The sequence below is a fragment of the Sarcophilus harrisii genome, chromosome 2, assembly GCF_902635505.1.
Source record: "Sarcophilus harrisii chromosome 2, mSarHar1.11, whole genome shotgun sequence".
Taxonomy (NCBI): domain Eukaryota; kingdom Metazoa; phylum Chordata; class Mammalia; order Dasyuromorphia; family Dasyuridae; genus Sarcophilus; species Sarcophilus harrisii.
In genome coordinates, this window is record NC_045427.1 from 532558693 (window position 1) to 532573771 (window position 15079).

The following is a 15079-nucleotide window of genomic DNA, read 5'->3' on the forward strand; positions in this document are numbered from 1 at the left end:
AAGATAGCACTCTAATTAATATCATTTCCACAAGCACAACGAACAAATGAAAATTAATTAAGTTGATTCAATAATAAGAGGCAACAACTAGTTAACAAAGCTATCAATTATAAACCACATGATTTTAGGGGAAATTACACAAAACAATCAACTTGGATAGCTTTTCTAAACTCGATTGCTACAATTCAATAATAGTTTTTAGGTGTTGGTATGAAACAAAAGGGGAAGTTGAAAAATCAAAGGCAATGAAACAGAGCTAGGATTGTTCTATGGTAACTTACATCTCAAGCTTTGACATCTCCAATTAGATGTCTAATAGACATTTTAAATCCAGTATGTCCAGAACAGAACTTAGTATCTTTTTTTCCTAAACCTTTCCTATCTCCTGACCTCTCTATTACTGTAAGGGCAACACCATCCTCCCAGTCCTTCGAGCTCCCAACTTTAGAGTCTTCCTATATTTTTCCCTATCTCTCACCTTACTCCTCACCCACCTTGCCTACCAGTTTAATCTTTGCAATATCTCTCTTAAGTGCCTCCTTCTTGCCTCTGACAATGCCATTCTGGTGAAGGCCCTCATCACCTCATCCCTAGTTTACTGCAATTGCTTGCTGGTGGATCTTCTTGCCTCTAGTCTCTTCCCCACTCCAGTCCATCCTCCATTTAGCCTGGTCATTACCTCTGCTGTCCCCCATGCCTAGAATATTTGTCCTCCACTCTTGACTACTGATCTCTTCATCTCGTTTTAAGTCCCAGCCCAAACCTACCCTTTACACAAAGCTTTCTCCAACCATTTTTAATTCCAGTGACTTCCTTTTGTTAATTATTTTCTATTTTGTATATAGTCTACTATATATATATATTTGTTTGCATGTTATCTCACCTATTAGATTTATAAGTTCCTTGAGGTCAAAGACTGTCTTTTGCTGCTTTTTGTATCTCCCATGCTTAGCCCAGTGCCTAACACATAGTAGGTGCTTAAGAAGTGGTTATTTATTAACTTATTAATAATCACCTACCTTTAAATAGTCCCTCACCAAATAACATAGTGACAAATTATTAGACTTGATCACAAAAGCAGGATTACTGCTTTAAAAATTTGAGAGAGAAAGGTAAGATTTGAGAATCATCAGCAAAGAAATGGTAATTAAATCCATGGGAGCTGATGAGGTTACAAAATGAAGCAGTATTGTAAGAAAAAAGAAAAGGAACTAGGATAGAACCCTAAAGGATAACTGCAGTTAGAAGGTACGACCTTCAACAATTATGGAGCATTTATACTATGTTTTATGCTAGTGATCTAAAGAAGTATGAAGATATCATCTCCAAGTGGAAAGACAGTACACGAGATAAATATGAAAGCAAGTAAATGGTAAATGACAAATGAGAAGCAGCACAGAAAGTAGGTCTACATTAAGCTAATCTCAATAGACACAATTAAATACTTTGGAGAAACTCATTTCATTTTTCCTAATCACCAAAATATTCCTATGAGAAACAAAGGAATCTAAAAGTCAAAGAAAAACACAGCTTGAATATGGGCTGACTGGTTTAGATTTGCAAGGGTTTTTAAGCTAGGGTCAATGAAGCTAGGGTCTTTTCTAAAAAAAAAATAATTATTATTTTAATATAATAGGACTTTTTTTGTAATCCTAGATATTTTATGCTTGTAAAACTTTATTTTCTCTGTAAAGGTTTTCAAATGCCTGACAGATTGCCAAAGGAGTCCATGAGACAAAAAAAGTGATGATGATGATGATGATAACAATAATAACTAATATTTATACATTCCTATTTGCCAGACCCTGTGACAAATGCTTCACAATTATTATTTCAGTGATCTCCACAATCCTGGAAGGTAAGCACTCCAATTTAAAAATGAGGAAATTTAGGGCAAATGGAGGTTTTATGATTTGTCCAAGGCTGCACAATTAGTAAATGTAAGAGGCAGAATTTGAGTTGATTTCATCCTAACTCAAGGTCCAGAATTCTATCCACTTTGTCACCTAGCTACACCTAATATCTTGTGTATAACCATATCCTCGACATAAACATAAAGAGATATTAGAATTAGGTATCTATTAAATAAAATGTAAAATAACTACCTTTTTGTTCTAGGTTTGGTTTTGATATGTAGAAAGGACATTGGATAAGAAATTTTAGTGTGAGGGACCATTGTTAAATATCCAATAGTAATAAATCTAATGCTAAAGAATAAAACTATATCAGGCAATAAAATTATATTACAGTCACAACTGGTCATTTTCAAGAAACTTCCTTTCAGTTCTAAGGCATTCTTCTAAGATCACCTAAGTTATGGAAGAGACTTATCAGCATAAATGATATCAAACATCTGAAATATTTCTGACCACGATGTGGTCACCCCTCCAGTCACATACTTGTCCTGATTCACTTCCTTTTTTTCTTTTGGCTGACTTGTTTATATTTCTGTATTAATAAGTTAGTGAATATAATTTGACCATTTTGGATATATTTACTATCTTTAAGAAGGGCTTCCTTGAATACGAATATGTGCAGTCTTAAATCAAATCATGATAAGATCAATGCAGATTCATTAATGAGTGAACATTTTCTTTTTTTTTTATTATAGCTTTTTATTTACAAGATATATGCATGGGTAATTTCTCAGCATTGACAATTGCAAGACTTCACTTCAAGTGAAGTTTGTTCCAACTTTTCCAATCCTTCCCCCCACTCCCTCTTCCCCAAGATGGCAGATTGAACAATACATGTTAAATATGTTAAAGTATAAGTTAAATACAATATATGTATATATGTCCATACAGTTATTTTGCTGTACAAAATGAATCGGACTTTGAAATAGTGTACAATTAGCCTGTGAAGGAAATCAAAAATGCAGGCGGACAAAAATAGAGGGATTGGGAATTCTATGTAGAAGTTCATAGTCATCTCCAAGAATTCTTTCGCTGGGTGTAGCTGGTTCAATTCATTACTACTCTATTGGAATTGATTTAGTTCATCTCATTGTTGAAGAGGGCCATGTCCATCAGAATTGATCATCATATAGTATTGTTGTTGAAGTCTATAACGATCTTCTGGTCCTGTTCATTTCACTCAGCAGCAGTTTATATAAGTCTCCCCAGGCCTTTCTGAAATCATCCTGCTGGTCATTTCTTACAGAACAATAATATTCCATAATATTCATATACCACAATTTAGTCAGCCATTCTCCAACTGATGGGCATCCACTCAGTTTCCAGTTTCTGGCCACTACAAAGAGGGCTGAATGGCTGAACATTTTCAAGGAAAGTCTACAGTTTCTTGTGAGATTTGTCTCTTGCAGGCATATACCCATCTTTAATAACTCAATTATCACAAAATTGAATGCTAGTATTTACCTTCTTGGCAACAGAGTTAGTATTTAATCATTCTCTTTGTTGACATAACTAGAAATCTTTGATTTTTTGAAGTTCACTTTATCTTAATTTATCACACAATTCATGTAATAGTGGATTTTTTTAGTAATTATGTCTTCCTTTAGTAGCTTAAAACTTGATTCACTAAAACTTTAGGGGACATCTGGTATAACTAATAATCATGCTAATATTATTTTTACAAAATTATCCTTTGCCATGACAGATTTTCAAATATACTTTCAAATGTCAAATTAATAGCATCCATCTAAAAAGGGCAAAAAATAAACATTTATTATCAAAAGTCAAGAGTGAGATATAAAAATAAAGTATCTTGTATAAAATCAAAGACATAAAATTTAACCATTGAATTATTGCCCTTAGAGTAAAAGAAATAATAAATTTTAATATATAGAAAGTATTCTTTGTTATAAAAAAAATTGGCTATTTAGTTTTTGCTCTGGTTTGTTGGGTAGTGTTCTTTGGTTTCAAAGAGAAACAAAATGACACTTCTTTATTAGAATCAAATTACAGTCTGGCCAACTGTGAGTTATTAGACCAACACAAACTCAGAATCCTATACCATAGGTTGGGAACAAATAGTCTATGTGAACATTTCAGGTGGACTCTCCAAATCTGCATAACTTACATTTCTTTTGAGCACAGCACCTTCCTTAATGAGGGCATGCTATGCTGAGCATTCCTGTGCCAATGTCTCCCATTCATGCACTCAATTCTAAAGTTCTTCAGTGAGACCTTGAAGGTGTCCTTGTGAAATATGTATAGAGGAATTGCACATGTTTAGCATATATAGGATTACTTGCCATGTAGGAGAGGGGATGGGGGAAAGGGAGGAAGAAAAAACATTTGAACAACAAGGTTTTGTAAGAGTGAATGTTGAAAACTGTCTATACATATGTTTTGAAAATAAAAAGCTTTAATTTTAAAAAAAAAAGTATCCTTGTGTAGCCAACCACAATTTTTAAGTTCTCAGGGGAAAAATGGGAAATAAAAGGTGGGATCTAGTTGTAAGAGGATAAAAAGAGAGGAGTTAGGGAGAGGTAAGGGAGAGATCAAGGAGGGGCCAAGTGGAACTGACAAGGTCCCAGAATTGTCTAACTATGCTAATCAAGGCAGTTTCAGAAAAGATGAGCTGATTAAGAATTCTGGTTTGGGGAAGATGGTGGGATAGGTCAGAAAATTCCAAGCTCTTCAGATTCCCCCCACAAATAAAATCAATTGTATCCCAAGATGAGCATAGTCCAGTGAAAAATAAATAAGACTTGTTCCAAATAGGGAGAGTCCTCCTGGAACAATTAGAGAAGACCTGAAGAAAGACCCCAGGACTAGGTTCAATTTTCAGGCCTTTGTCTCACCCAAACATGAACTTAGAAAATTTAATATAAAAAAGGTATGGGGGGGGGAGGGAGGAGGGCTGGTGGTTCTGAAAACCTACTCACATTATGAATAGGTTAAATATGAAAGAAATGGGGGGGGGAGGGAATAGGATAAGATAGAGTATAGAGGGGTATATAGATTTGTGGCAGTGGAACAAGTTATATAGTTAATGGGAAAGGGATAAAGAGGAAGGGAAGTGGATTGATAATCATTGATCTTAGACAAAAATCAAACTTAAAGATTCAATCAAGAGAGAAATCTATATTATATATCACCCATATTAATACTGATATGGATAAATGGGTATGTATGTGTTTATATGCAAGTAAAAGTGCATATTTGTATGTATATGCACACACACACATATACCCATGTTTAACTGTAGTCTGGGAGAAGTGGGGGAGGGACTGAAAGGGGGAAAAAGTTTGAAAGTGCAAACAGAGAACAAAAGAATAACCTACAAGGAAGCAAAGATGGACAGTAATAAATATATAATCTATACTATTATTATATATGCTTTTTTGAAATTTATTGTTACAAATTTTGAGTCCTCCCTGATATTCTTCTAGGCACATAATAATGTTTTGGTCTGTTTTCTTTAAAATTTTCCTTTTTGGTGCTCCAAATCACTATTGATCAGAGAAATGTAAATTAAGACAACTCTGAGATACCACTACACCTGTCAGATTGGCTAAGATGAACAGGAAAAGTTAATGACAAATGTTGGCAGGGATGTGAGAAAAGTGGAACACTAATACATTGTTAGTGGAGTTGTGAATGGATTCCAGCCATCCTGGAAATTCAAGCCTTGGGAGGTCAATTAATCAATTAAATAATCAATAAATATTTATTAAGCACTTACTACATAGCAATCATTGGGTTCAAAAGGCTTATGGCAGAGAAGAACTTGTGCTTCTGGGAAATAAAGAGATGGAGTGCTGAACACTTGCTCCATGTGCACTTAGTTTAATTTCTGAATGTATGGATCAAATGATAATATATGTAAAACACTTAGCACAGTGCCTGGCACATAATAAATACTTAATACTCCCTTCCCTTGTCATCTTGGGAAGAGGTTAAAAAGGACCCCTTAGTATTATAACCTGGGGTCCTAAATATTACTTCTTTTCTAACATTAAAATCTTTTACAATTTCTCAGCAGCTAATACTTAACTCCCCATAAAACTATTTTGCATTTATTTTAGATATGCTTGTTAATGTATATGCTATTTCAATAGAATGTAAATTCCTTGAGGGTAATAACTTCTTTACTTTTTGGCTTTGTATTACTAGAACAGTGCCTAGCACATTAAGAGAAATTTAAAAATGCTAGCTGAACTGAATTGAACTGAATTCTGGGGTAAGCAAACTCTTAAATCCTCTTCTTCAAACCCTAGTAATTCAGAGCCACCATTCCCCAAAGAAAAAAATTCCTTCCTCCTGTATCTTTCTACGCTTTCTTATTCTCACATACCTCGGCCTTTTATTTCATGTTACATGCTATATTGACAGCTTATAAGTGCATATCAAAATAAACATTTACTAATCTACTAAATATGAAGCATATATACAGATAGATCATATATAATATCCTTACCAAAGTTGCATGCCAAAGATCATCTACGTGGATTAGGGGAATGATGACACATAACTTGCATAGCTATACCATATATTAAAATTGCCAGCTAAATAAATTCACAAATCACATGTGATAAATAGCACAATACAGCAAAGTAAAATATGTAGATTAGATATACAGGTCACATGTAATACTTAAATCATAGGATTAAAGTACCTAATGTAATCAAAATACAAAGGCCAAATGCCATACACTATATACCCAGCACTGTTATCTACTGCATTCCAAACCTGGACATTTTATTCATATTACAGACTGAAGTTACACAGGCATATTATATGTACTCCATCAATGTTTATTGTCTTCCTATTCTTTCATTGCTCCTGGAGCCTCATAAGTCAATACCACCTCAAACCATATAATATGGACATTCCAAAATTCAGTTCTGAAACCATAATATCCTGAGACTCTCTGGCTTGCAGTACCAATCTCATAGATGGCCTAAATTGATTATAGGAATTTCCAATGCTGCCTTTTTCACTCTTGATCAGGTATATTCTCTAATCAAATTTAGCATTAAGCCAAGGGCAAAGATATTTACTATATTGGGTTAGTCTTGCTTGATGGACAAGAAAAGATGAAGATGCAATTCCTACAACATCTGAATTGTGATCAATATTCTCCATATTGGTCATTTGTCTGAGTCCAAAAGTCTTTACAACTGGTAGACAAGTTATTCTTAGGGCTGCTTGGTTGATTCTCTATTGCAAAGCTTCTTAAATTGTTGGTTGGGACCCAATATGGGGTCATTTAATGGAGGTTATGAAATTATGATTCGTTATAAGTAAATATTTGAATTGTACACCTATTTAATATACTTACATGCCCAAGGTTATATAAAAATTTCTCAGGAAAAAAGGAGCTGTGAGTAGAAAAAGTTTAAGAAGCCCTGCTCTATTTTTCCCAAAAAAGGAAGTTCAACTAACTGCTCTATGGTAACAGGTAGTTATGATACATTGTCTTTGTAGGACCTTGACTATTCTCCAGAGCTATCTTCTAGAGTAACAAAATTTTCAGTCTTTTACCTACCTAGAGCAGATAAAGGGAGAATAAGGAAGATGACATTCTATTTTTCTGCTATATTATTTTTTTCCCCAAGGATCCAAAGATTTTATAAAGGCCTCAAATCTTTGGCTGAAGTTCTTGACATCAGATTTAGAGTACTTATATACTATTGCATGTTTCTAAGTTTTTTCTGACCTGAGGCTGTAAGCTAAAGAAAAAAGACTTTTTCAACTGGTCTCAAAATAATGGTAGTGAATTTCCAAGTCTTCTGCACCTTTTATGAATCCAAAACACAACTCAAAAGGCAAATATGGTCCTTTCCCAGTAGCAGCCAGTATGAAACAGAGAAAGTTTTATTATTTTTGGTGGCATTATAAGCATGAACAAAAACTCCTTCAAAGTGATTTTACAGTTTTTTCTGCTCAAACCTCAAGATTTCTACCATGTTCTGTGGCATGTTATTAAAATGTTTTGGCTGTAGGTCTCCTTGAGGATGGCAAGGCACAGCTTCAGACCGATTCTGGCAATCTAGCACCTCCTTCAACAGCTTGTTTTCATCCTTCACTTGCAAGCACTATTTAGTTGCCAAATGTAGATATATGGTGGCCAAGGGAAATACTGGTAAAAAATAACTTGTTTGTAAAATCTTATAGAGAAGAATGGAGCTAAACTACACTGTTCAACATATGTTTTGTCTGTGGAAGTTTTCTGGGGCTTTATGAGAACTAAAATGAAAATGAAATTTCCCTACTACCCATTGTCATGGAGTGATATGAATTTTAATTCACATTGTGGAATATGAAATGGTATAAAATATGCTTTGGGGGGCAGAAAAGGAAAATATACAATGAGAAGCCTCTGGTTCGATTATTAAATGCTGTCTGAAATTCCAATTTTAACTTATGTGTTGTGTAGAAGAGCAGTTTGGGGCATGTCAAGTATATTCAGTCATGTAGTGAAATAATAAGTAGCAGATTGTTTTATGAATTTATCGGTGGGTATTTGATAAATATCTTTATTGTTTTTTTTTTCTGAGGCAATAGGGGTTAAGTGACTTCCCCAGGATCTGTGACACAGCTAGTAAGTATTAAGTGTTATGATTATTTTATTGTTATGATTATTTTATATACTGTTTTCCTGGCTATTATTTCATTTTGTATCACTCTAAAAATCTTCCCTTGCTTCATTGTATTCTTCATATTTACTGTTTCTTATAGGGCAGAGTTTTCCATTATACTCATATTATATAATCTGCTTATCCATTCTCTTTTGAAGAGTATTTATTTTGTTTCCAATCCTTTGCTACCACAAAAAGTAGAACTTTCTATTTTTGCAGTTCTTGGCATATGATTTAGTAGTGGGATCACTAGGTCAAAATTATGGAAATATTAATTACTTGCTTATCATAATTCCAACTTGCTTTTCAGAATGGTTAGATCAATTCAATGTTGCCTACATTACTTAAATTCTCAGTAAGACTCAAGTGTCCATAATCCAAAATAGTATGTTATGTATGTGTGGAACCAACTTTTAAATCTTTGTGATTTAATTTTACTCTTATAGTAAAAAAGGCATTTTTTTTTCTAGCTGTCCCTCATACTTGGAATACTCCTCCATCTCTGCTCTGACCATTGACCTCCCTGACTTCCTTTAAATGCCAACTAAAACTCACCTTCTACAGGAAGACTTTCATAATCTCTCTTAACTCTAGTACCTGGCCACATTTAATTGTTCCCATTTCTCCTGTATATCATTTACTTTGTATATATTTTTTGCATGTTTTCTCCCCCATTAGATTCTTTTACCTTGTGTTTCCAGTAATAACCTGGCCAAACACATGGGCTTCATCTTATGCCATATGAACTTCCTATGAATAACAAAAAGATCATTTAACAACTCTAATCATCAGTAATCAACAAATATTTATTTCATAATCCTGATTAACATGTATTACATGTTAATGGGAGAAAAACATATAACAATAGTTTGCTCTTTCTGCTAAACAAATACATTCAAACCTAAACACACATGTTCAAATCTGTCATTAGATATAATCGTCAACATCAACATCATCTTCTTTTTCGTTGTTGTCGTCTTCCTTTTCTTCTTTGTCGTCATCTTCTTCTTTTTCTTCTTTGTCATCATCGTCTTCGTCTCATTCTTCTTCTTTTCGCTCTCTCTGTCTCTGTCTCTGTCTCTCTTTTTTGCTGAGGCAACTGGGGTTAAGTGATCTGTCCAGGTTCACACCGCTAGGAAATGTTAAGGTTTGAGGTTGAGGTCTGATTTCAGGGACAGTGCTCTATCCACTACGCCATCTAGCTGCCCCTGATATGTATATTCTACATATATCAAAAGAACCAGAAATTTGAAAGATGAATCTAATGATTTATATTGCAATGATAAGATTTAGAGAGACAATGCAACAAAATGGTCTTGCCCAATTTGAAGTAATGTTTCTGCTTTTGGATACTAATTTCAGAGCGAAATAACATTAACAATCATAATCTATTAAAAAATAAAGTTGAACCCTTAACTTTTGGACTTAAAGGATATATCAAAACATCTTTAAAATGTGAAACTTATTATAAGCAGAATGGTAAAAAAAATTCTTGACAAAACTAGGAATTGAAAGTGATAGTGCTTAGACTAGGATTACAACCTTGGCATAATAAATAATGTTTTGTCTTGTTTTGTTTTGTTTTGTTTTGGTAAATGGGGAGGGGGGGAAACTCAATTCCTTTACTATGTCTTTAAAGGAAAGAACTAATTCCAATTCTAATTCCATAGTACGATATTAATTAGGCCAGTAAAAAATTTCTAACTATAAGTGTGTATTAAACAAGTAAAAAATGTTGTCAAGATAATAGGGAAGAATGACATTTTTTAAATCTGCACCTGAAAATTAAATTTGCAAGGACAAATAAAGCTAAAATCAATTGAAGAATATTTCTGAGTTTTCACATTCATGAAGCAATGAGATACAAACCTTTTAAAGAAGAAATGAATGAAACTGAAGAACTAGAAAAAAAGTTTTGGAAAGTGATAAATTTTTTTGGAGAAAAAATTTTTGGGAAACTACAAGGCAGAAAATTTTGGAATAGCTATTGTTAACTTTTGTTTTTATATCACCTTCCTTTTACAAATATAACTGTCTTCTTGTCTTCACGGAGAACAATGGTGGTAGGGAAGCAGTTTAGCAAAACAAAATAATACAGAAATTGAGTTTGACCATATATGCAATGATCTACAGCCATAGTCCCATATCTCTGCAAAGAAAGGAGGGAAGTAATTTTTCTTTTTTCCAAGGCTAAAGTTGATCATTATATTTAATGAGCAGTCAATTTTAATTTTGCTATTTCTTTTTTCTCTGTTTCCATTGTTATGATTATTTTATATACTGTTTTCCTAGCTATTATTTCATTTTGTATCACTCTAAAAATCTTCCCTTGTTTCATTGTATTCTTCATATTTACTGTTTCTTATAGGGCAGAATTTTCCATTATACTCATATTATATAATCTGCTTATCCATTCTCTTTTGAAGAGTATTTATTTTGTTTCCAATCCTTTGCTACCACAAAAAGTAGAACTTTCTATTTTTGCAGTTCTTGGCATATGATTTAGTAGTGGGATCACTGGGTCAAAATTATGGATATATTAATTACTTGCTTATCATAATTCCAACTTGCTTTTCAGAATGGTTAGATCAATTCGTATGTCCACTGACATTTTATTAGTATGTCTGTCTTTCCACAATTCTTCATTAATTAACATTATTTCCTTTTTAATCATTTTTGTCAGAAGGTTGGGAATGAGACGAAATTTCAGAAATACTATGATTTGCACTTATTATTAATGACTTGGAGAAATCTTTGATATGTTTGATAGTTTGATATGTTTGATAGTTGCTTACTGTTGACAATTATTTTTTTGAAAACAGTTCACTTTTATCTTTTGAAATTCACAAGATGGCTTTTGGTCATATGCTAGGTATCTCACAAGTTTAAAGTTAAGTCTTAGTTTAAAATTGCACTAAAACTTTTAGGAAGCCCTGTATGTGTGTTACTTTATGCATCTTGGATATGAGGCTCTAATTAGAGAAATGCAAAAACAAATATTCAAGGCAGAAAATTACCCATAAAGGATCAATGATTTTGTCAAAAGTTAGGAATTATAATATATCATCCAAGATCCATTTCTTATTTGAACTTCTTGCAAAAGCTTAGGTGCTATTAGTGATAAGTCTAGGGAATGCTTTTAATAAAAATTTTTTCACAATGGAAAAGTAATTTCAAGGCAAAGAATTTAAGAATGCTAACTGATTGTATGTGTGCTGGGAAGGGTATTCCATAGATGATTCCAGGTAAATCTAAAAGTAAATTTAAAATATAAAATGGTCATTTCCACGAAAGCAGTGGGTGCTAGCCTAAGTTTAAAGTCACATTTGAAATGAGTAGAAAGAATATTCTAAGTTTCACCCATTTTGATGGGTGTGACAGAAAAAAACCCTCTTTTTTGTTGTTCTTGTTGTCTTTTAAAACAAAGTAGTGGAAGAAAAAAAACTAGTTCAAAGAAAGCTCTGAGACTCAACAAAGCAATCTTGAGGGCATTTAAGGATGATTTGGAAGGAGAACAACAAACAAATGAAGAAAAGATTTGCAAAGATTTTTAATAATAACAAACTTTTTAAAAAAACCAAAATAGGCAGTAGAGCTCCCACATTTAGAACATCACAACCCCTTCATGGAAGAAGTGAGAATGACAGTAAAGAAAAGAAAGACAGGAAAAATTCTAGAAAAGACCAAGCATACACAGAGAAGGACTCTGTTGGTGGTGACACAGTTTTAAAAGTGTGGATGGTTTGATTTCCAAGGCATCTGAAGAAAGAAGAATAACATATATATTTAACTTTAGACCTTATTATTTATTAACAAAGGTCATTAAGAAAACATTAAAAGAACACACCATAAGTCTCTAATATATAAAGTCTTCATAAAAATAATCTCCATATCCATTATGGGCTCTTTTAAGGGAGAGGGAAGATGTTTACTTTTTGCAAGTGGTAGTCCATAGAATACCATTTACCAAAAATAATATATGTGACTAAAAAAAGTAGAAGATGCAGTAACATGGTATATAGTTTATAGTAATTACTTTTGTGAAGCAAAATGACAATATAAAGACTCTCACAGAATCACAAAATTTTAGAATTGGAATGGACTTCAGTAGCCATCTAGTCCAATCCATATATGAACAGAATCTCCTTTAAAATATCCCAAACAAGTAGCCATTAACTCTCTACTTGGAGACAGTCACTGAGGGAGAACCCAGTAAATTCTGGGTAACTTATTCTCATTTGGATAACTCAAAGTATTAGGAAAATTCTCTTAATATCAAGCCTAAATTTATCTCCCACACTTTATTTTAGGCTATCCTCTGCAAGCAAGCAAAGTAAATTTGTCTTTCACATGATAAACCTTTAAATGAAGATTTTTTTCAAACTCACTCCCTCTGATCTTTTCTTCTTCACAACAAATTACATTCCTGGTTGCTTCAACATAGTTTATCAACTGAAGGCCCTTCACAATCTTGGTTTTCCTCTTCTGGACACATTCTAGCTTATAATCATCTTTCTTTAACTGCGTGTTCTATAAATGAAGAAGATATAGCTAGCCAGGGCAGGATACCTATCAGAAATCTCCTTTAATGCAAGACAGTTACATAAGTGTTTTTAAAAGCTCCAAACTAGTGCTGTCTCATTTTGAACATGAAGTACACTAAAACCCTCTGGATCTTTTTTTAGACAGTCTATCATATAATCATGCTTGGTCCACCCTGTGCTTGTGAAATTATTTTTTTGAAACAATGTTTATTTTCATATTTATCCCTAATGAAATTCATTTTATTAGATTCAATTTTATACTTTAGCCTACTACTCACTAAGGTTACCTGAGAATGAAGGTAAAAGAATAGCAGTCACTGAATTAAAAACAAAATATAAATGTTTTAGTTGTATTTTTTTTACTATACATTCAGTATATGTATTATATCTTATGATATATCATAGGTATTCAATATTTGTTTACTTATTTCAGAATCATTGAATAAACACTGTTGTAAGATTTATACTATTTTCTGAAATTTGCATATAATATGCAAATATAGAAAAAATATAACTATAAATAAATTGCAAAAGATAATGTATTTAAGAAAAAGAAATGTTTTTAAAATTTTACTCTCTGAAATAAAGAAGAGAAGGAAATGTTATTTTTTTTAGTTTGAGAAATACTAAAATAAATGAGTTCTTTCTTCATCTTTGTAGGAGAATAAAAAAGTATCCCATAAGCTTATAATTTCTATTTCCCTAGAAGGAAAAGTTCACTGAAATAAACTCAAGGGAACCCCTTAAACTGAATTTTTATACTAAAAAATTAATAATTTCTATTTTTGGATACTTAAGGCTGAAAATGATTTAATTAGTGTTGCATTATAATTTACAGTATAATTGGCAAGACAATAGCATAAAAATATCCTAGGAATAACAATTTAAAAAGAAAACAGTAAATACTAGTCAATAAACTTGGTGGTGTACACTAAGTTAGCAAAAGATTTAAATGGGGAGAGGAAGGAAGCCACCCGCACCATGCCAAACCAATGACCACATATAGTCAATAACAGGTCTTGCTATTTTCAAACACTAGCTTTTTCCGGTCTCACTAAAACAGCTTTCACATTTTTAATTCCCAGGCACTCTATGGTAAAAAAAAAAAAAAAAAACTGGCAGAGAACCAAAAAAACTTAAATTCCAATACTTAAATTTCAAATTTTGGTCTATAAATCTTATCTCCCCCATTCTTCTTCTCTCACATTTAAAATGCTCAGTTTTTGGCCTCTCAATTTGTTAGATGTAAGGGGATATATTTTCTAGTTGGCTCTCCCCCCTAGCAATACCACCTCTATTGTTATTTGTTTTTGGATTTTTTTTGGCAGACAAATGTGATTATGAGTTTATTATCAGCTCTGTCCAAAAGTTGACTTATTGATACCTAAATTTTAAAAATCAGCACACTATACCCTTTGATCCAGCAGTGTTACTACTGGGATTATATCCCAAAGAGATTATAAAGAAGGGAAAGAGACCTGTATGTGCACGAATGTTTGTGGCAGCCCTTTTTGTAGTAGCTAGAAACTGGAAACTGAATGGATGTCCATCGGTTGGAGAATGGCTGAATAAATTGTGGTATATGAATATTATGGAATATTACTAGTTCTGTAAGAAATGATCAACAGGATGATTTAAGAAAGGCCTGGAGAGACTTACACGAACTGATGCTGAGTGAAATGAGCAGGACCAGGAGATCATTATATACTTCAACAACAATACTAGATGATGACCAGTTCTGATGGACCTGGCCATCCTCAGCAACAAGATCAACCAAATCATTTCCAATGGAGCAGTAATGAACTGAACCGCTTATGCCCAGAGAAAGAACTCTGGGAGATGACTAAAACCATTACATTGAATTCCCAATCCCTATATTTATGCCCAACTGCATTTTTGATTTCCTTCACAAGCTAATTGTACAATATTTCAGAGTCTGATTCTTTTTGTACAGCAAAATAACGTTTTGGTCATGTATACT

The 15079-nt window shown here is 32.9% G+C and overlaps 1 protein-coding gene across 3 annotated transcripts in view; it reads right to left on the reverse strand.

Annotated features, from left to right (window-relative positions):
- The window catches only part of LRRC28 (leucine rich repeat containing 28), a 174121-nt gene that overhangs the window by 77364 nt on the left and 81678 nt on the right, over positions 1 to 15079 (reverse strand). The window lies entirely within an intron of this gene.